Raw genomic sequence first — 24,196 nt, 5'->3', positions numbered from 1 at the left:
TAGTGGGCGTGGTCTAAGCTTTTGTTCTTAATGGCTTTATTTTTTCCCCTTACATTACTTTTACTTTTATACTTTAAGTACTTTTTTGAAACCAGTACTTTTATACTTTTACTTAAAGAGTAAAAAGCTTGAGTTGATACTTCATAAACTTCTACAGAAGTATTTTAAACCCTAATATATATACTTCTACCTACAGAGTAATAAATGTGAGTGTCCACATACATGTATTTATATATATATATATATATAAAATACATTCATTTTCAATGGGCATATATGCAGCAGAACATTTTAATATAACATTATAGTCATTATAGCTTTTAGAAAAATGTGTTGGGGGGGGTTATGGTAGTGCGCTATAGGACTATAGTGGGCGTGGTCTAAGCTTTTGTCCTTAATGGTTTTTTTTTTCTACTTATATTACTTTTACTTAAGTAATTTTAAAACCAGTACTTTTACACATTTAATTAAAGAGTAAAAAAGCTTGAGCTGATACTTCTTAAACTTCTACAGAAGTATTGAAGTATTTTAAACCCTAGTATCTATACTTCTACCTACAGAGTAATGAATGTGAATACTGAATACATTGATTATATGGAGTGTCCACATACATTTGGACATATATAGGATATATAGTGTATGTTGTAATTTGTTTGCTGTTCACACAGTCGTGTATCTGCTTATGTCCTTGACTCAATCCAGTACATGACTCCACCTGTGCATTATTTGTGCAACACACATACCCACATAATCTACAGATATGTATGTACATATGCATCTATATGGGCATGCAAACGTCTCCTGGTCAGAATTTCTCATGCTGTGAGGAGCTAAGTGGGTAAAAGATCACCTGAGTTACAAATAGCATAAAGTTACAGGTGGAACATTTCTCCAGGTCTGCCAGGTTTGCTTTCTTTAATCATCTTTTATTGTTTATTACTGATTATTCTGTTAAAAAAGGAAAAGAGCCTGAAGTAAAGTATTTCTTTATTCTTCAAACATTCCTTTGTGGTCTATAACTGCAGCCAAACAATTTAAATTGTAACTTCATCAGTCCACAGGACTCGTTTCCAAAATGCCTAATCTTTGTTTAGATTAGCGATGTTCCAATCAGATTATTTTGCCCTCGATAAAATCAGAGTCTCTTAATGCTGAGTATCTGATCTTTGTGTTTAGAATGAATAATGCAGCCACACAGTTTAGATAAGATGTGCTGCTGATTAATAGTGAAGTAAATTAGGGGTGTGACGAGATCTCGTGGCACAAGATCTCGCGAGATATTTCTCGTCAAGCTGTCTTGCGGGAAAAAAATAGGTTAGTGTGGACTTTTTAATCAGGATCTGGCAACACAGCAGGAGTGCAACTACATACTGTTTGTGGTGTACGCAAACGTAGAATCAGCGCCCCCGGGGGGGAGGGGGTGGAGGATATACTTTCTGTCATTACTAGCCCACCGCGCGCTCCGCAAAACCAGCAAGCTGATTGGCTGTTTCTCCTGAGAGAAAATGTATTTGGGGCTTTCATTTGGCGCCCCCTTTAGTGCAGCGCCCCTATGCGTCGCATAGACTGCATACCCCCTTTTTAAATTGTATGTTTGGCTGCATTTTGGCTTTGCAGTGGAAACAATAAACGGTATTTTAGGAGATTTAGGAGAAAAAAACACAAACCATAGTCTTGTTATGACTGGTTGTGATTTGCACTTATTGTTTGCACTATATAAGACCTAGAAAAGTTTTATTTTTATTTTTTATTCTTATTTCTATTTCTTATAAAATCAAAGTGTGAGAGAAACCAGTCTGTTAAGTTTGCGTTATTTGATGATTTTGTCAAATAAAACTCAAGTTTTCAAGCCATTTTTTATTTTTGACGTTTTCTTTAAAATTTTATTTTTAAATCTCATCTCGTGAACCCAGTATCGTGTCTCGTCTTGTCTCGTGATATTAGTGTCTTGTCACACCCCTAATATATATCTTTTAATTTTCTCCCATTTTTCTCCCCAATCTATCTGGCAAATTGCCCCACCCCTGGGGCTTCGAGTGGTCCAGCGGGCTAGGCGCTGCCACTATGATCAGGAGATCACTGGTTCGAATCCTGTTCATGTAGCTTGCCATCGGCTACCGGAGCCCAAAAGAGAGCCCAATTGGCCTTGCTCTCTCTGGGTGGGTAGGTGTTTCTGCACAGTAGAACAGTGCACCACCACACAAGACTGTGCGAAAATTTCCAGAAGATAATTGCTCAAATATAAAATGCAGATTATACACAAATTTATATGTGAATCTTCCATTTTTAAATTAATCCCTTTTGCAGATTGAGCCATTTTGTACTTACTTAAATGTTCACAGTAATATACATTTAGAGCATGGGTGCCCAAAGTCATAAAATGAATTTTGTACGAATAAGCAAAACGAAAATAAATGATTTTGCCCTTTCAGCCAAACTTACACACACACACACACACACTCACACACACACAGACCAAAAAAATATTAAATCACGGCTGCTGACTCTGTCTCAGCTCAGCTCTCCAGGACCTACGTTGCTCATGAGAAATCAGAGGTACTACCTTTCCAAAACGCTAATGCATCCCTTAATAGAAACGAGCCTCTGAGGGGAGATAAGCACATTATGCAGCATTTTTACCTTAAAATGTCAGCTTCAGATTGCTGATGATCCACTCTCTTTAATAAGGTTGGCATTTAGGGTGAAATATCTGATATTAAAACTAAAATAATAATAATAAAAAAAAAAAACATAGCGTGCTGAGTGGTCTGGTTCAAATCCTAGGCATGCAGCTTGCCATCAGCTGCCAGAGCCCTGAGAGAGCAAAATTGGGCAGATGGTGCTCTTTCCCCTCATCACTTCTATAGTGATGTCAATCAACATAAGGTGTCTGTGAGCTGATGTATCGATGCATTGGAACCAGGTCGCTGCGCTTTCCTCCGAGTGCGCTGTGATGCTAAGAGGCGGAGTCTGACTTTACATATGTTGAAGGAGGCATGTGCTATTCTTCACCCTATTCTTGTGTTGTGGCATCACTAGCGATGGAAGATATTGGCCTAGCTACAGTACAGGCCAAAAGTTTGGACACACCTTCTCTTTTTCAATGCGTTTTCCTTATTTTCATGACTATTAACATTGTAGATTCTCACTGAAACATCAAAACTGTGAATGAACACATGTGGAGTTTTATACTTAACAAAAAAAGATGAAATAACAAAAAAATATATATATATTCTAGTTTCTTCAAAATAGCCACCCTTTGCTCTGATTACTGCTTTGGCTTTGCACACTCTTGGCATCATCATTCTCTCAATGAGCTTCATTAAGAGGTGGTCACCTGAAATGAAAGGTTTTCCAACAGTCTTAAAGGAAAGAGAAGGAGTTCCCAGAGGTGTTTATTAGCACTTGTTGCTCCTTTGCCTTCTTCACTCTGTGAAGCTCCAGCTCACCCCAAACCTCAAATCTGGATTGGGTTCAGGTCCGGTGACTGTGGAGGTTCAGCTCATTTTTTTGTTAAGTACATAAAACTCCACATGTGTTCATTCATAGTTTTGATGATGCCTTCAGTGAGAATCTACATTGTAAATAGTCATGAAAATAAAGAAAACGCATTGGAAAAGAGAAGGTGTGTCCAAACTTTTGGCCTGTAATGTAAATTTTTAAGAATAATTTCGAAAGCTACTTTAAATTAAGCTATTTAAATCAACCCCCAATATAGAACAGCCGCAGCCGAGCTGCTGGCAGCGTGCCCCTGTAATGTGAATTAAGTGAAGGGTGTGTGGTGTGGGGTGATATCTCTCCCTGCCCGGTTGTGACACTTGGGACTGAAGTGTGAGGACTGCTTTACAGTCCTGTCAGCTTCCCTCCGAGGCCTCGTGCTTATCATCACCATAATAGAGAACGACTGCCCTGTCAAGGTGAGTTGCATAATCGCGAGCGCTACATGAGCATGCAACATAAATCAGTCTGGGGAGGCCCTATTAGCGTTATTAAATGGTGGCATTTTGCCATGGAACCAATCTATGCAAACAGCTCGATAATAGCTGGTGGCCAATTTGGCTTGACATCATGGAAGCTGCATCTTTATCTCGGACTACTGCATGCTCATACACCTCCATCATGCCAGTGGGAGCTGCAGGCATGGCGGCGACTATGGGATATGGGAAGATTTTTTATTTATTTATTTATTTTTTATTTATTTTCTTTTAGAAAGGCTGCCGGACCATTAATCCCGAAGCTCCATGTCAACAGAATGAAAGGCTGAATTCCTGACACACACTCAAGAGGACGGAGATGACTTTGAATGGTGAAGTTGAAGGGCAGACCTTTTCTTTTCTGGTCGTTTCTTCAACGTGAGCCAAATGTCTAAGGTGGTTTCTCGGGTCATTAAATTCACTCCTTCATAAACACCCGTTTTCAGTTTTCACGTGGCTGCTCGAGTCTCGTGGAGGAAGAGAAAAAAGAAGAAGAAAGGTAAACGGTGAATCAGTGAACCGGCGGGATTGATTGGATAATAATGCTGCAGCCCACAATGCCTGGCTAATTATTCTCCACCCAGACAGTAGAAACTAGAAACTGTCTGCTCCAAAACATAATAACCGACGCTGAGACACTCTTCTGACTCGCGTGTCAGAACTTTCACGATTCCTCTTCATTAATAAGTGTGAGGGAAGTATCTCAGGAGAAGGCATGAAGGTATAAATATAACCGGAGACGAGTACGGCTGAGGCAACCGATTGGTTCCAGCAGAAACTGTCTAACACCACCTCATACACGGGGAGGGAAGATGACATCTGAGATGATAATGTTGAACGCGCTGCATGAGTCATGAGTTTCGAGCGTCGACGGTGCAATGACAGCATTGATGATATCATCAGTACAGTGCAAACTCTAAAGCAGTCCTTTCTTTAAAAAAAAGAAGCAGCTCTGAGAGGAGAATGCAATATAAAAGACAATGCAGACAATGCAAAGCTTATATAACTCCTCCAAATGAAAGCGCAAGTTCTTCTTATGAGACTTGTTGTTTTTACTGTACTGTACTTTCTTTCTCCGCATGTGTGTGTGTTTAAGGAATGACTGTGCCGCCTGCTAAGCATTTGGAATCTCAACTTCCTGGAACGAGGCTCCATTGAACACCAACCAGCCAACTCCACACGCCACACGGCCCAGCAGACGCTCAGTCGGATGGCAAAACACTTGGTTACAGAGAAAAACATGGGTAATAACCAGGGTGGGAACCAGGATCTAACTTAGGGATGCAAGAAAATATTTATTTTATTTATTGTATCGCAATATTTTGCCAGCAATACTGTATCGACTGTATCGTTAATTATCAGTTTATAAGACTGGTGCAAAAATGAGTAGTATAAATTAGTGGTGTCAGTCGCTTAACTGCAATCAATCGCACTTGTTCTTTTTAAGACGTTTTTAAGAAGTTCTTATAGTGGATATTTAAATGTAAATAAAAGAACTAATGTAAGAAATGAGAAATGCAATTATATTTATATTAGTGGTGTTAGTATTAGTATTTAAATTCTAGTATATACTTGTATGTTTGAGGGGAGATAAAACCAACAACCAACCAAATAAAGGTTGTAAGGATTTCTGAATTAAAACTTAATTAGCTGAGTATAAAAAGAGCGTTTCCACACCTGTAGTTAGTAGTAGTTTCTATGATCTGAATCAGTTCATGCGTTTGTTTATTTGGAGCGTTTCTACCTCTGTTTGGTTTGGTTTCACACAGGCATAAAAACCTAAACGCACCAAAATGTGCACCATGATATATGATACATGATAAATGTAACATAAATGTAATTGTCTAGTTATTGTGTTGACATGTGTCTCTGTAGAGAATGTATTATTTACACTTTGAATTTTTGTTTTTCTTTTAAAACAAAATATTGTTTTAATAAAAAATATTGATTAAACGCTGAAACTCTTAATGACTGACTGTAAGTAGTAAAAAGTAAAGTAACTGAGTAAAAATTGCTTGAGTACTTTTAGTAATATTGTGTTGGTGTGGCACAGTGGATAACACCACCGCCTGCTTTTAAACTACTATGTCAGTGGGTGAGTGGGGTTCAGTTCTGTTCAAGTCTGGGTGACTGAAAGCTGTGCTACACCAATAAGAGTCTTTGGGCAAGACTCCTAACAGTACACTGGCTCAGCTCTGTCAATGCAAATGCCCTAAATGTAATTTTTTTTTTATACTAATAATACTTAAATACTATTAAGTAATTCTAATATATTTATACCTAACTGTAATAACTAAAGTAAAGGTAAAAAAAAGGAAAGTACAGTAAACAAATACATGTACATAAAATCAAGCATATTCCACCTCTGCTGATTGTCCGTTGAATTTTGTTTCCACGAAATCTCTCTATTTGCTCATGACACTCTTTCAGTATTCCCAGAATTCCGTGTTTGTTAACGCCCTGAGGGAACAGCATCTACTACTAAAAAGCGCTTGATTATTTATCCACCGTTTCCACGTGTGTTCTCGGGTTCAAGAGAAGCCATCACGCTCTCAGCTCTCCGAGACTGTGAGGTTTGTTCTGTTCATGTTAGTCTATCAATATTTATCTTACTCCTTCCATTAACCTCATTAAATTCCCACTCCTCCTAAGAGTAAATTATCATCAGCGAGTCTAGCGTGGATTTGTGAAGTATTACGAAGAGTAAATGTGTTTGTGTGGCGGTGAGTAAACGAGGGAGGAAGAAAGAGAGACAGAAAGAGAGAGCACTTATTTCACATTGTTATAAAATTCATAGCTTTGATAAACAATAAAAATGTGATTGCACCATGTTGACTGACCTCACATGTGTGTAATAGGTTCAAAGAGTTCAAATTTGTCGTATATCAAAAGCAATAATCTCTGGTTACACACTAAATAAAAAACACAATAATTTAATAGCTATATTCGAGCATGAATGTGGAAAATGAGAACCACAAGCAAAATATTTAGATAAATGTGCTAAACTGCTATAGTACAACTGGCAGTTAGTGTTCTCCTCCAAGCATGTTGATGCTGTCCACTGATTCAGCCTATATTTGACACTTTTTGTTGAATATGAGTATTATATACACCACAGGACATCCCAATGAAAAGTCTAACATATCAGATGTTCACAATCAGAGAACAGCAAGCTCTTTGTTGCACATACAGTGATGCTTGAAAGTTTGTGAACCCTTTAGAATTTTCTATATTTCTGCATGAATGCTGCAAGACATATAATTGTCAACGAGGTCACAAAGGACCTCAGGGTAACTTCTAAGCAACTGAAGGCCTCTCTCTCACATTGGCTAATGTTTATTGTTCATAAATTTACCATCAGAAAAAACACAAGGAAAGGAAGGCAAGGAAAAGGCCACTGCTATCCAAAAAAGAACATAAAGATCACGTGGAAAAAGCTTTAAAAGTGTTATGTTTGGAGAAACAAAACATTTCAGTCCATCATAAAAACCTTATCCCATCTGTGAAACATGGTGACAAATATATCCATAAATCTCAAGAGAAGGTGGGTCATGCAGCAGGACAATGACCCTAAGCACACAAGTCGTTTTACCAAAGAATGGTTCAAGAAAAGTTAATGTTTTGGAACAGGGCCAAGTCAAAGTCCTGACTTCATTCAAATGAAACGTTGTGTTAAGTCCGGATTCTGTGCAGGCCAATCAAGTTCTTCCACACCAAATTTGCTAATTCCTGCATTGTACACAATGATTCCAGTTAGGCGAGGCTGAACAGTTAGAAGCAGTTAAAAATCTGAGTTTTATTGTGCTATAAAAACTCGACTGCATTGGGGATTGCAAACAATTTTTGGATACAATGGTTTTCAGTTTCTGGATGTTAAAGTAACTGTCAGGTCTCAGTAGTTGATTGTTTGTTGACTGTAATCACAGTGGTTCACAATAGCATTGTGCATTGTTTTCCAATCAAACTGCACAGTTTAAATGTCAGAACATGTACCATTATTTTTCTTTCAGTTTGATTTGCCTCTCTCTTTTCTCTCTCTCTCTCTCTCTCTCTCTCTCTCTCTCTCTCTCTCTTTCTCCATCTCTCTCCCTCTTTCTTTCTCTCTTCTTTTCTCACTCTCTCTATTTCTCTGTCTTGTTCTCTCTCTCTTCTTCTCTCATTATCTCTTATAGTCTCTTCTTTCCTCTCTTTCTCTCTCTCTCTCTTTTACTCTCTCCCTGTCTTCTCTCATTCTCTCTCTTCTTCTCTCTCTCGTTCTCTCTGTCTTCTTTTCTCTCTCCCTATCTCTCATTTTTCAACTCTCTCTAATGTTCTCTTTCTCTTCTCGAATTCTCTCTTTCTTTCTCTCTCTTTTGTTCTCTCATTCTCTCTCCCTTGTTCTCTCTGTCTCGTTCACTCGTCCTCTCTGTCTTGTTTTTTCTCTGTCTTATTTTCTTGTTCTCTCTCTCTCTCTCTCTCTCTCTCTCATTCTCTTTGTATTGTTCTCTCATCCTCTCTCTGTCTTGTTTGCTTGTTCTCTCTCTCTCTCTCTAGTTCTTTCATTCTCTCTGTCTTGTTCTCTTATTCTCTCTTTGTCTTGTTCTCTCATTCTCTGTCTTTTTCTCTCTCTTTCTCTCTCTCAAAAAGGGATTTGTAGCTGATTTAAATACTGCAATGCCTATAAAAAAATATATATCTTTTAATATGTAAACACTGGGTATTTTATGTCCATTTCTAGTGTTTATGGAACTCTTTTTAATATTTTAAATAATTTGTAAAGGAAGTTGTGTTAAAGTTGTTGGTGTATTTTTTGAAGCTCTATTGTTTCTGTTCTTCAGCTGTTTTTCTGTTAATGTAATCTGTTTTTTTTTCATATATTGTTTAATTTTGTGGGACAAAGTAAACCTTATACTAATCAAAGCCTTAATTCAAAGCCTTAGTGTTTTATATTATATGTACTCCTAACAGTATAGTAACTCACAAACCTATATTAAAGCCCGGTCCTGCAAAAAATAATAGTAAGAAATAACAATTAAAGTACCATAATATATTGTAAAACCGTCAGAATCTTGAAAAATACTGTGATATGCATTTTTGGCCATAGCGTCCAGCACTAATACACTTGGTCTTTGTAACCAAAAGTACTAGATATCACCATATTCCACACTTAAATGTCTTCTGGACATTTAAAGGGTATTTTAAGTCCATATTTCTGTCAGTTTCTGACAATTTCGTTGTTTCTATCATTTTTGAGTGATAACACTAGAAACAGGAGCCATACCCAAAGAAAGACGAATGGCATGGCAGAAATAATCATTGACTGACCGACTAACTGGATAAAATAATACGAAATTTAGTCAACTACCAAAATAATAGTTGAATTACCATTAGTTGCAGCTTCTATGATATATCAACCCACCTAGGATACAGTCAGCTTAGACTTTCAATATTTTCAACAGTGCAGTTAACAGCAGCGCTAGTGCCGGTTAGCAGCAGCATTAGCCATGGTTAGCAATGTGTAGCGCTAAAAAAATCTGCCCAATAGCGCTACACAGAGGAACCCTGAGTGTTCCGGTAAGCCAGGGCGCTATCAGCTAGCGGTTCGTTCCACGTAGCTTGTTTTAACAAGGTAAACACCCAGACTACAGTCCAATTTACTCACCTCTTAATGCCCAAAGAGCTAACAATGTGGTTAGCGGCTAATGCTAATACTGCTCCAGCCTCGGTTGCTATAGAAACTTCACTGAAATTCTTGTATAATGCTGTACTTCAGCGAAGTGGCTTTACTGCTTTTTAATACCTGACTGGCACTTTGTTCATTTTTGGGAAACTTAAAGGATTTTAAGTGTGCCTTATCAGACAAATCAAGTCTCCCTGAAGCTGCGGGAGTCTCCCGCATTTCGGTAGTGGCTCCCTAATCCCCTCTAGTCACATATAATCTCCCGGTATTCAGAACGAGTGCCCCAAACGCGCACACAGGCGACAGACTTTTTTCTCTCTAATCGCGTGTGGGAAGGAGAGAGAGAAAACAGAGAGGGTTCTGATTGGCCTGTTCTCTGCAAAGAGTCTGTGAGACAGCCAATCAGTTTTTAGTGTGAGCGGGCAGTGTTTTTCCCCCCTCCCGGACAGGAATTTTTCAGTGAGTGAGAGAAAGCAGATCATGGCGCAGGCAGGGAAAGCAGAGGCAGGGCCTTCCAAAAAAATATAAAATTAATTAAAATAAAAGTAAAGTTTCGTTATCCTTTGGTGTGTGTGAAAGTTTTTTTTCGTTCTGTTTTTTTTTGGCCAGGGGTAACCTCCCTGAAATCAACTTTTGCAACTTGGGATGTCTGCCTTATAGTGTGAAAAATATGATAATATATTTTCAGGCATCAATCACAGTGCTCGTATTCTGTTTGTCTGCAGTCCTAGTGAATGACCACCCGGGTCTTTCTTTATATAAGATGTATGTGACGGTCAGTAAGCATCATGTATACTGTAGGCCTGTGTGTATTCTCTGGCTGTGCTTCATGTGTGTGTGTGTGTGTGTGTTTTCTTCGATGTGTGGCTGAGGGAACAAGTCTGAAGCCTCCACCACAGCACATCATTATGTCAGTGTAACCCCTCACCCCCACACCCTCCTGCTGCCTGTCTGACCAGTGGAAAGAAGACAGTTCAGAAGGGTGACTGTGGGCTGCTGAGTGACAGCGGCTCAGCTCAGCTCTCCATGACCACCCTGACTCCTTACACAACCTAGACAGTCTATGACATATGGCAATATATACAGAGTAAAGCAGGTGTGTCGTTGTTCTCAGCACTGCAGTGACACTGGTGTCATTGTAGTGGTGGTTAGTGTGTTAGTAGTGTGTTAGTACTGTGTGTTTGATTCACACAAGCAGATCAGACACAGCAGTGCTGCTGGAGTTTTTAAACATGTCAGTTTCCTCAAATAGGAGTGTCTAATATACTGTCTGACACACTGTGCGTGACTGGACTGTGTAAATTTAAATTAAATGAAATATAATACAATATAAGGATTTTCTTTCACATCCATCTTTTTTACATACATATATGCCAACTTTCATTAGCCATTTTTAAATATGGGACATATTTCAGGTGTACTTTACTATTTACTAAACTATATGTATAACATATACAGCATATATTTAACAAAATATAAAATTCCTCTCAAATTTCATATTGGGGAGCATAACAATTCCATTTTCCTTTTGCTTTTTCACTCAAACTCACACTCAAATACATTTAAATCAAAGACCCCAAATGATCACATTCATAAGCCAGGTACGTTTTCAGTGGCTGAAATTTCCAAAACCCATTTGGTTGGAGGCAGGGTTGAGCATTTAAGGCTGAGCGAAATGTAATTAGGAGGTTTAATTACAAATCTGTGACCTACACCATGCTGTGAAAGAGAAACCCCAGTAAGAAACTGCCTCATCATCCCTGATGTCTTTCAGCATCATCCTGAATGCCGTCATTGGCTGTGCTCTTTGACCTCCTCTGAAATAATTTAATTCATTAACACAAGTCTACTTCTGGGACCAATCTGTTGAATATGGAGAGGCTAAGTAAGGCCCCACTAATGCAGGCAGTTCAGCCACTGTAATACAGGGTGAATCAGTCGAGCCCATGACCTTTGACCCGGCAGGACAGTCAGGAATACCATACCATGTTTGGGTGAGGTGGGATATGAGGGATATGAGTAATGTTTGCTGCTGTGTTTCTTGAAATTCTTTGGAATTCGCTTTATCACACAGGAGTATCATTACAGAACTGATCTGGTAATTATTACATTACTGGACCTCCCAGTAAAACTAGTCTTGGCAGAACAGGACCTTAATTCCAGCCTAAAAGCATCCTTCTGCTTTTTACCAGATCTTCTATCTCTGATAATTCTGTTTGATTAGATAAAGGTGGTCTGGATCTTCTAAATATTTCATTTCAACTCCATGAGATCACACAAATATATATTCCATTTACTGGAATAAAAAAGGACAAAACAGAAGTATGACTTTTCCAAATTTCATTGTTCAGCTTGATATAAGTGTTGTCTTGATCCTATACTATACTACACAGTATTACACTATACTATACTATACTATACTATACTATACTATACTATACTGTATTATATTATACTATACAGTACTATTTTATAAAGTATTATATAATACCATACTATATTACCTTATAATATACTACACTATACTAGACTATACTATTCTATACTATTATATACAGTACTATACTATACAATACTATATTGTACTATATTATTCTATACGGTACTATACTATACAGTACTACTGTATATTATATTATACTATACTGTTTTATATTATAATATACAGTACTGTACCATACCATACTATACCATACTTTATCATACTATACTATGCTATTCTATACAGTACTATACTATACTATATTACACTATAATGTACTACACATTACTATACTATACTTTACTATACAATACTATACGGTACTATACAGTACTGTATTATATTATATTATGCAGTACTATACTATACCATACTACATTACCCAATAATATACTACACAGTACTATACTATACTTATACTAGTACTACTGTATATTATATTATATTATACTATTCTATACAGTACTATAGTACACCATACTATATTACACTACAATATACTACACAGTACTATACTATGCTATAATATACTATACTATATTATACTATATTATACTTTACCATACTATATTACACAATAATATACTAAACAGTACTATACTATGCTATAATATACAGGACTATATTATACAGTATGAACTGTTGTCATCTTATGACTATGACTATGGTAATGGTTGCAGCTTAGAGTATTCTCTGTATTTCTTTCCTTTTACTTATTTACAGAAATGTAAATACTCGTCATGTGACGCAGAGAGACGTCACTATGATTGGTCCACTGAGCCGGCCACACATTCCTGCCTTCGGGGTTTAAACTGCTGAGTGACGCAAAGATGTGGAAGCATAAATGCAGAAGTATTAATGAGGGCAATCCTTAATTTATTAATAGGTGATTAATAGGTGATCATTAATCAGTCGAAAAAAGTCTCTACCATCAAGAAAAGTACTTTCACACTGCAAACAAACCAAATTACTGTTCAGAGACCACATGTTTTGTTCAAACTGGGGTTTGTGGCACCTTTCACATATTCTACTTTCCACAAAAGTCTATTTTCACGCTTTGCACCCCACACTATAAAAATAGCATCAGAGTTTAGGAATATATCTACCCCGCTGGGCATGGTGGTATGGATATGACGTGTGTTTAGGTTGATTTCTGATGTGTTTCTATTTTGGCAGCGAAAAGCTCACTGCGCCACTGACCGATTAAAACCCTGACAACAGTCAACTGTCACCTACCTATAACATGCAGAACACAAATCCAGATTTTACATCAACAATAAACAAAATACCCAACTAACTAACATTGCTGTTCCCTTTAATCACCTGATTAATTAAGAGAATTTGTACATGGTTTTGCGTGTTTTTTAAGCCGAGGAAGACATACTTTTTGCGTCCTCAAGAGACCAAAGGTACACCGACATACCCTAAATCCAGTCTTACCTATAGATTGCTAAATTAGGGTCCTAAAACTGTGTATAAAACAACATTAGCAGTCCTGATCCTGATGTTGCTACTTCAAAAAAACAATCTGTTCAGTTTTTGAAGAGGCCTGTGTTCTGCCATTCAGATTCCATTGTGAATCCAGGCAGTTTATCTTCTTCTCTAACTGCACCAATGTTCTGATTTACTCATCCAGCACACTGTGCCTCTATTAAATCAAACATGGAGTGTCAACCCCATGAATTCTTCCTCCTGTTGCCTTGGATCCAGCTGATCTAGTTAACTCCAGCCACATCCATGCCAGGGGCCACGTTATCGTCATGGACAGTGGCGCTGTTGGTTATTCATTGCAAACAACAGAGTCTGTTAATGAAATGCTAAAGCTCCACGTGCTGAACACTCTCGTCCACTCAACACCCTGACTCACGCTCTCAGAGCCAGATATACACAAGTATCCACTGTCCACAGACATCTACCCATACAATATTTCTACTGATATCAAAGGTATTAACAGAGGTGGAAAAAGTACTGAAAAATTGTAATTAAGTAAAAGTACCTTTACTTTGCTAAAATTCAATTCAACTCAAGTAAAAGTACCCATGTAAAAATCTACTCGAGTAAAAGTAAAAGTACCCATGTAAAAATCTACTCGAGTAAAAGTAAAAGTACCCATCTAAAAATCTACTCGAGTAAAAGTAAAAGTACCCATCTAAAAATCTACTCGAGTAAAAGTAAAAGTACCCATCTAAAAATCTACTCGAGTAAAAAGTAAAAGTACCCATCTAAAAATCTACTCGAGTAAAAGTAAAAGTACCCATCCAAAAATCTACTCGAGTAAAAGTAAAAGTACCCATCTAAAAATTTACTCGAGTAAAAAGTAAAAGTACCCATCTAAAAATCTACTCGAGTAAAAAGTAAAAGTACCCATCTAAAAATCTACTCGAGTAAAAGTAAAAGTACCCATCTAAAAATCTACTCGAGTAAAAGTAAAAGTACCCATCTAAAAATTTACTCGAGTAAAAAGTAAAAGTACCCATCTAAAAATCTACTCGAGTAAAAGTAAAAGTACCCATCTAAAAATCTACTCGAGTAAAAGTAAAAGTACCCATCTAAAAATCTACTCGAGTAAAAAGTAAAAGTACCCATCTAAAAATCTACTCGAGTAAAAGTAAAAGTACCCATCCAAAAATCTACTCGAGTAAAAGTAAAAGTACCCATCTAAAAATCTACTCGAGTAAAAGTAAAAGTACCCATCTAAAAATCTACTCGAGTAAAAATCTACTCGATTTAAAATGTACTTATAGTAAAAGTTACATAGTTACTTTTATTTATTTGATGTAAAAAGTACAAATCATAAAAAATCAGACCGCCCCATAAAACATTTTAAGAAGTGGTATAGGTTTCTAGAATCCATTTTTTTCTTTACTGTTAAAAGGTTATGGTTATATAGGTGACTATAAACTGTATTTTTATAGATTTACAGTTCATTAATAAACATGAACACATGCCAAAAAAATGTGCATGGTCGGCGCATGCGCAGTGCCGTAAAGAAGCACATATCGATGGGTAGCAGAACTCGACAAAACACTGGTTCCCCTGAGCCACACACAGACCCCAGGCTACACAGCTGATTCACACAGCATCGCTCCTGCTAACCGTAATAATAAACACTGCATGGAGAAGTTCAGCTGCGCTGCCATGGAGAACAAAATTCAAATTTTATTTTTATTTAGACTATTTGTTTTTTTTTCCCCCAGCAATTTATTTTTTACTCAGTAACATGAAGTTTTCCAATGTAGCAAAGCAAATTACTTGTGTCAAAATGAACTTGAGTAAAAGTAAAATGACCTATTTTAAAAACTACTTCAAAAATGACAAATTACTTATAAAATCTACTCAATTACAGTAACGTGAGTAAATGTAATTAGTTACTTCCCAGCTCTGGGTATTAAATTCCTAGGAGATTTTGGAAAGCAAGCTGGATTTGGGGCGTGTCGGTGTGTCTTTGGTTTTGTGAAGAAATGCACAAAAAGCATGTACTAATTCTCTTAATTAATCATTGGTGTGTTTTAGATGTGTAACGTGAAATGAATCAATCAGTGTGTCACTTGCCTCACATTCCCTTTAAAAGCCAGGTGAGCTCTGACTTTGGCACGTTGGTATCTTAACAGCACGGTGCTTTTGTGCGTCTCAGCAGAGGATCCTGATCTGTGCGTTCATGCTCTGAAGGTACACCAGCAGCTAATTTAAAGCTGATGTCCGTAAGTTTTTGGGATTTGAGGGCCCTCTCTGGTGAGAATGGGTAATTGCATCGAGCATGATGCGATCCGATTCCAGGTTATGTTCAGTCAGAGTGAGAGAGAGAGAGAGAGAGAGAGAGAGAGAGTTATTATATATGGTTGTCAGTTTTGTCAGTAAAAATACTGTGAAAATGTCTCTTATTTTAAAAAAAATGTTTACTTTAGATACATATTGTAATTTTTAGTTTAGGGTAAAAATGTTAATGTTAAAATGCTGGTTAAGGTAAATAAAAAAAATTGCAATGTGAAATAGTATTCTGTTGTGAAGCATATTTTGTACATTTAGATGAACTACAGTTAGAGTGTAGAAAGCAATAACATCCAACAAACAGTTAGCTTTAAAACTGCATGTGTGCTGAAACATACTCAAATGTGGTATATCACGATATATATCATTATCGTGATATAAAAAATTCCATATCATGCTTATATGATTTTTCCCATATCGCCCAGCACTACTTCTGCTTTTAGTTTAGAAACAAAATAATATGGACGGCCACTTTATAAGGAACAGCAATGTCATTTTATTCTTGATTCTTTCTTTCATGTTCATTTAATTTTAATGATCCTACTTTGATTTAATTTTAATTTGATTTTTGTTGTCTTTCTTACTGTCACCTTTATAGATGTATTTATTTTTTATTTTTTTAGTCATTATTTCCGAAAGCTTGACTACACTGTAAATGAGGGTCACTCCCCACTTACTCAATAATTAAATATGGTTTGAGTGATTTTGTGTTAGAACGTTCTGTGAGGTAGTGTTTAAGAGCTAATAAACACCGCAGGTGTCTGGATCCTCTCAGCAACACTGAACAATTCTGACTCTGCGTGCTCCTGAGGAACAGTGTGTGTTTTACGTTACACCACTCTGAATGACTCTGTTTACATACCGACCGCTGAATTAGGCAGAAGTATTCAGTGTAATTCGCCTTTTGTGCAGCCTTAATGTGCACTCACAGACTGCACAACTGGAGCACAACTGCCAACCTGCTGACTGCACTGTACCTGTGGGGCATATGGTTAAAATAGAGGTATACAATATCCATATATCAAATTAATGCAAGCTTTTATTTTGCAGTATTGTATTAATGATCAAAATCCAAGTTTTTAAATGTCTTGTTCTGCTGAAATCCACTTTTTCTTGTTCTTTGTGAAATTCTATAGGTCTCTCCTTAGCCTTCATTGTCTGCATTAGCTAGTAAAAGAAAATATTTAGAAAAATGAGTCGATCAGGAAAAAGCACTGTTTCGATGTCAACTCATGAATTCATGGCCTCGCCCACCTTGGTTCGGGATCCCCCACAGACAAAGCTGAACCCGAGCAGCAGCAGAGCTGACACAGACAAGCTAAAGAGCTTACAGTTAGCGTTAGCTATCTTGTGTAAGTAACTGCAGATTTAAATCGGATCTCCGGTTGATTCTGCGTTTTACCGAGACATGAAATATAGACTTTAGAAGCAGGGTTTGACAAGGTAACTCAACTCCACAGAACACCAATCAGAGCAGGCTTTGTTTGTGTTGGATTTTATGATATAAAGTGGACTCTGGTCTTCAACGTGGTAAAACAGCCCAAGCACTGAATCACCCAGTCTGAGGTAAGAGTTAAGTAGCGTTAAGTTTAGCTGAAAGAAATGTTATCAATGCCTGCTGCAGTGCTGTTAGCCAATCAGAGGCAATACGTTTGCATGTATGAATATTCATGAGCAAGAGCTGGAATCCTATCTTTCTTCAGAGCCCAGTAATTCAGTTAACTAAAGCAGGCTTATACAGAAACACCAGAGCAAGCTTTTTTTTATCCACAGAAAAGGCTCACAGGCATTCATTTATACTAGAGACCACAACTAAAATGTTTAAAATGAATGAAAAATGTAATGTATGACGTAATGAGACCTTTAACACAATATATATATATATATATATATTTTTTTTTTGACCAATTTAAATGAAAAGATTAGTAGAAATACAGATGAATATAGCAAAATTACAGACTAAACCTGGTGTAAAATCCTTAAGACACCTGTCCATCCGTCATAAACCCTCAACTGCCTTTCCTTTGTCTTTTTCCTCCTCTTTCCTAATCGGTGAAAGCTATTTTAACCTGAGGGCAGCTGTGCATAAAGCTTCTAGAGTAACACACAGTTGAATAAGCACAGGCTGATCTCTCTACAGTGCAGCTAGCCTACACCTGCCTGTACCCTCAGCACCAGAGGACAGCTGTTCACCTGCGAGCGCTGTCCGTTACGTCACCACCTGTCACGTCTCCGCACTCACAGCCGCTGAAGCTGAGAGTCAGTGATGACAAAAAACTCAGACCCCCTCCAACCTGATGACTCACCTCACTATTGTCCAGAACCAAGAATCTCCAAAAAACTCCAATTAATCCCGGAGATGCTCGGCTTGGCCTTTTGAAGAAAAAGGTCACTGATTTCCCCCAAAGATCTCAAGTCCCTTTAAGAGTGTCTGATCTCATGCTTCATGAGCTGTCATACAGCTGTTACAGCTCTTAATAAGCTTGATCATTGGTTCTTGAGTTGAATCAGATGCAAAAGTGTTAGAAAGTAGCGCTGCACAATATACAGTTTTAGCATTAGCATCGCAATCTGGGCATGTGCAGTATTCACATTACAGGAAATGCAATGTCATGGAATGGTATGAAACCCACTAGCACTTAAGTACGGTGGCCCAGAAAGGCACATCACAACAACATTTACAAAGCAAACTAAAAGATGACTTTCTATCTCAAAATAATTAGATAGTATTTCAAAATAACAACTTTCTCTCTCAAAATAATGACTTACTATCTCAAAATAACAGCTTACTATCTCATAATGACTTACTATCTCAATTTAATGACTTATTATCTCAATTTAATGACTTACTATCTCAAAATAATGACTTAGTATCACAAACATCACTTACTATCTTAAAATGATGACTTACTATGTGAAAATACTGAGACAGTATCTCAAAATAATGACTTACTCTTTCTCATAATAATTAGATTACATCAAAATACTGAGATAGTGTCTTAAAATAACAACTTAATATCTTAAAATAATGACTTACTATCTCAAACAAACAACTTACTATCTTAAAATAATGATTACTATGTCAAAATACTGAGATAGTATCTCAAAATAATGACTTACTCTCTCATAATAATTAGATTGTATCAAAATACTGAGAGAGTGTCTTAAAATAACAACTTAATATCTTAAAATAATGACTTACTATCTCAAAATAACAACTTACTATATCAAAATAATAACTTATTATATCAAAATAATGACTTACTATCTTAGAATAATTAGATAGTATCTCAAACTAATGAGATAGTATCTCAAAATAATGACTTAGTATCAGAAAATTACTTACTATGTCAAAATACTGAGATAGTATCTCAAAACAACAACTTACTATCTCAAAATAACTTTCTATCTCAAAATAATGACTTACTATTTTAAAATAATGAGATAATATCTCAAAATTATGACTTAATAGCTCAAAATCATGATATATTCTCTCAAAATAACAACTTACTAGCTCAAAATAATGATTTACAATCTCAAAATAATATATAAGACTCACTATCTCAAAATAATGACTCACTATCTCAAAATAATGACTTACTATCTCAAAATAATGGCATAGTATCACAAAAAATACTTACTATCATAAAATGATGGCTTACTATGTCAAAATACTGAGATAGTATCTCAAAACAACAACTTACTCTCTCAAAATAACGACTTACTATCTTAAAATAAGGACTTACTCTCGCAAAATAACAACTTACTTTCTTAAAATCATGACTTACTCTCTCAAAATAATGACTTAGTATTACAAGAATGACTTACTTTGTCAAAATAATGAGACAGTGTCTCAAATTAAGACGTACAAGCTCAAAATAATATATAAGACCTACTATCTCAAAATAATGGCATAGTATCAAAAACATGACTTACTATCTTACAATGATGACCTACTATGTGAAAATACTGAGAGAGTGTCTCAAAATGACCCCTTACTATTTTACATTTACAACTTACTAGCTCAAAATAATGACTTTTTCTCCCAAAATAATGAAATAGTAGTTTACTTAATTTTGTTTATTTTATTTTAGGTGCAGGAATGGGCTTCCATATAACTGTAACAGTGTATTAAAGGAGTCATTTCTATTTCTAAAGCTGTCTGTAGTGAAGTTTCTCTATAGGGCTGCTATAGCAGTGCTGCTGCTGCTGCATTGCTTGGTCTGGGTTGGTGTCAGAAAGACATTACACTGCTCCTGAGTGTTTGTTTTAAAGTGAATGCCACAGTAATCCCCTGTTGCACAGCATGATAAGACTGGTGTTAATCAAACCCCGGCTCTGCTGCTGGGAGCGCTCATTCGTGACTCGGCTGAAGTATGGCTGAGGACAGGGGTCCAAGCACTCATCTCCTCAGCAGTGCACCACATACCAGCCCTCAGCGGGAGCGGAGCGTCAGGAGAAAGAAACCAGAAAACGAATGGAAATTGAAAGAGAAGCCAAAATAAGGAAGGAGATCGAAAACATTTTGTGAGTCGTGAATTAGATACATAACAGATATGAAGAGGCTGTTTTATTTTTCTTCCATGTCTTTCCATCAACTTTAGGCTATTTCTGGATGAACTACGTCACTGCTACGTTTACAAAAAGAAACAGTGTGGTAAACAGAACAGTAATACTGCATCTGAGCAAACTTACTACACTGCCTGCCCAAAAGAAAATAAACTCTAATATTTCATTGGACCGCCTTGTTTTAAAAAGCTTCTGCAATGTCACAAGATTTATTTTAATCCAGTGTTGCTGGATTAATTTTTCACCAAGATCTTGCAGCAGCATTGATGATGGTAGAGTCTGACCACTGCACAAAGCCTCTCTTTCCCATCCAGCACATCCCAAAGATTCTCAATGAGGTTAAGATCTGGACTCTCTCTCAATCCATGTGTGAAAATGATAAATGATGATCTCATGCTTCCTGAACCCTGAACTCTTTCACAATTCCAGCACCATGAATCCTGCCATTGTCATCTTGGAATATGGCCGTGATCATCAGGGAAGAATAAATAAATCCATTGATGGAATAACCTGGTCTATATTCAGTATATTCAGGTAGTCAGCTGACCTCATTCTTTCAGCACATACTGTTGCTGAACCTAAACCTGCAGACCAACTGCAGCATCAACCAACCCCACATCATTTACTCAATTACTTAAATAATAAAAGGTGAAGACTTTTTATTTATTTATTTATTTATTTTTTGTCCAGACAGTGTTGAATAAATACAACATAAAAGAAAAACCTAAAAGACTCAACAACTTTAACTCATTCTTTGGCAGTTTGGGCCAAAAGAGCCTGCCTCAACGTCCTGTAATTGGTCCAAAAGTCCAAAACAAATCAAAATAAGTGTTTTCACACTACAAACGAACAATTGTATTGGACTATTGTTCAGATGATCTGGCCCAAAACATCTTCTTTTGGTCGTACAAATTTTGGTCCTTTGGTTTGGACTGTGGTCTACGGAACATTTTAAACCTGCTACAGTATTTTGGTGTGGACCAAACAAGGTGGGAACTTTGTATAAAGCTGACTAAGTATCTTTTCTGGGTATCTGATTATGAAAACAGAGTGAAAACAAACATATCATTGATGGTAGTGCTGGGCAATTATGGCCTAAAGAAATAATCTTCGACTTTTTTCCAAAAAATCTGATTTTTGATTATAATCGAAATAATTTTTCCCCCTACTAAAAATCAAACTACAGATGAAAATAAAAGCAATTCAAAACTAGGTTTACCTTTATAAATTTTTTTTTTTTAGAAACTGTAGGATTTATTTCTTATTAAATATATGCTTTATCCCACATGGTGTTTGTGTCGAGACAAGTGATGGAACTTTTCTGATACAAAAAAAAGTCTGTTGAAGGCGGCGGTAACTAAGGTAAGACGGATAAACACTTCAGAAATGAGGAGTGTTTTCAGATATTTTAGATTAAAAAGATAAAATGCCTGTATGTAAGGATGTAAAATCGTGATAACTCCATTGTCAAAATAGCATTAAAACTGTAATTTGAATTAACCTAATTTATCGATTGATTGCATCAAAAAGCCTCAGTTTAGTTTATCAGGTTGATACTGACTTTAAGATAAAATAAAAAAAATAAGCTTTATCATCATTCAAATGGCCACAAACAGTGTCAATTCACAGAGAAGGACAGTTTTAATCAATAATTTTTTTTTAATCAAGTTGTGACAGCCACAAAATGATCATGAGCTATTTATCTCTATTACACCTCCCTAATGCCCATTTCCATTTAGCTGATCTGACCTTAACTCTGGCATCGTAGTGGTCCTTTTCATTTTACCCCCCACCACCCAACTTTCTGTTGTCGCTCTCTTTCTTCCTCTTTCTTTACTTCTCTCTCTCTGTCTCTCTCTCTCTCTCTCTCTCTCTCTCAGTACAATGCTTATGGCGATATGTACTCTAATTACTTTCTTCAATGCCTCACAGTCTGATCTTACACATCTTACCATTTGAACAGCACTCTTAAGAAGATATTTTGGATGATACACTGCCCCAAAAATGATTCTGATAAATAGTATATGCCTATTTGTAAAAAAAAAAAAGCTCTGGAAAAAAAATAAGAGACCACTAAATGAAGATGTCATTCCTTGATTTTACTCAATTAAAAACCTCTGGAATATAATCAAAAGGAAGATGGATGATCACAAGCCATCAAACCAAGCTGAACTGCTTGAATTTTTGCACTTAAAAATCAATGAACATTGTTTGCCAATTTATACTACATGCAAATTTTCTTTAAATACTGTATATTAAAGCTGATGTCTGTAAGTTTGGGGATTTGGAGGAGGATTTAGGGCCCTCTCTGGTGAGAATGGGTAATGGCACTGAGCATGCGGAAGAATCATTTTAAACTGGGAGGGTGTGATGCGGTCTCCTTTCAGAGCGGATGAATCCGATTCCAGGTTATGTTTAGTCAGAGAGAGAGAGAGAGTTCAGTCAGAAACTTGATTACAACTACACACTTGTTTTTTTTTACTATGAGTGAATGAGCCCTTCTGAAGTCTCCATTGGTCCACCAGCCTCTGTGCACTTGTAGAAACGTGCAGAAAACAAGCCAAAGAGTTGATAAAACGTGAATAAAAGAGCCGGATCCTCTTTTAGAGGCTGTGCATGTGATGTAAGTACGTAAAGACACAGTTTTTAGAATTAATATACATTAGTCTTAGCAGGGATAGGCGTTCCAGATCACTAGTGCCATTAAACACAATATTTTATCCATATTCTTCTCCACTCAGAAATGCTTCTGCTTTCAGGTTAGAACCAAAATAATATGGACTGCCGCTTTAAAAAAAAGAAAAAATATTAACTATTAACCTTGAGGAACAAACGCTTTACGTATCGCAGTCCACTCTTGATGCTGTAACTAATGTTGTGGTGTTTGCACAACTGGCTATTGTAAGTATTGGTGACGTCCATTTTTATGTAATCAAACACGCAACATAAAAACACAATGGGTAACATTGAGGTCAGCATAAATTATTATTGTTATCTATATCTATATAGTAACAAATGTAATAACTCACAATAGTAACCCAATCAGAGTCAATCGAAATGATTAAAAGTGAATGAAAGTAGCAGCAGAGATGTGCCTACCAATCACAACACCTTTATCAACGTGACTCAGCTGTCGCCCTGAGATTAATCACACTGTACAAATGGTTTGAAACAATAGTGAACGGAACAGGTTACGCCTTTAAGTCAGGGCAGGGCCGAGAGGGATGAGAGCTCTCGACACACAGCCCATATTTCTCCAAACAGAAGTCTGAAATTGAGCTTGAGTGGACACTGCGCCAAGCTGCATGAGCAATCATTCGTCCCAAACTAATCTATTTCTATTTCACTGCTTCTGACCTTCGGGCACTTGTGTACTTTCAGATGTTGTCCATCACACTCTGTTGGAGCGGAGCTCATACTGAAGAGGAGAAAAAATGAGCTTCTCCTACAGAGAGGAAGCCCAAAGTCTTCAAACCGATGGCAGGAGGTGACTGCATCCACTGTTACAATCACACGGCTCTATAAATTATGATTCAGCACGGTGAGGTGAAGCAGCTGGAAGGTGCGGAGCCTTCTGAGAAGTGTAAAAAGTTTCTACGGAAGGTCACTGATGTTCACATAAACCCTCCAGTTTAGTTTTCGCCTTTTTAAGTTCTGGATCTGTTTTCTGCAGCCAGGTGTATAAAATGGAAAAAGAAAAAGTTTATAAAAGTTTAAGCAGCCCTCCAACTTTAGAGACTTTGG

The 24,196-nt window shown here is 36.9% G+C and overlaps 1 protein-coding gene across 2 annotated transcripts in view; it reads right to left on the bottom strand.

Moving 5' to 3' along the window:
- gcgra (glucagon receptor a) overlaps positions 1-24,196 on the bottom strand; it is a 115,382-nt gene that overhangs the window by 51,763 nt on the left and 39,423 nt on the right. The gene's annotated exons all lie outside the window — the stretch shown is intronic.

This window comes from Astyanax mexicanus, chromosome 3, assembly GCF_023375975.1.
Source record: "Astyanax mexicanus isolate ESR-SI-001 chromosome 3, AstMex3_surface, whole genome shotgun sequence".
In the NCBI taxonomy this organism is placed as follows: Eukaryota; Metazoa; Chordata; class Actinopteri; order Characiformes; family Acestrorhamphidae; genus Astyanax; species Astyanax mexicanus.
This window is presented reverse-complemented; position numbering and strand designations above follow the sequence as displayed.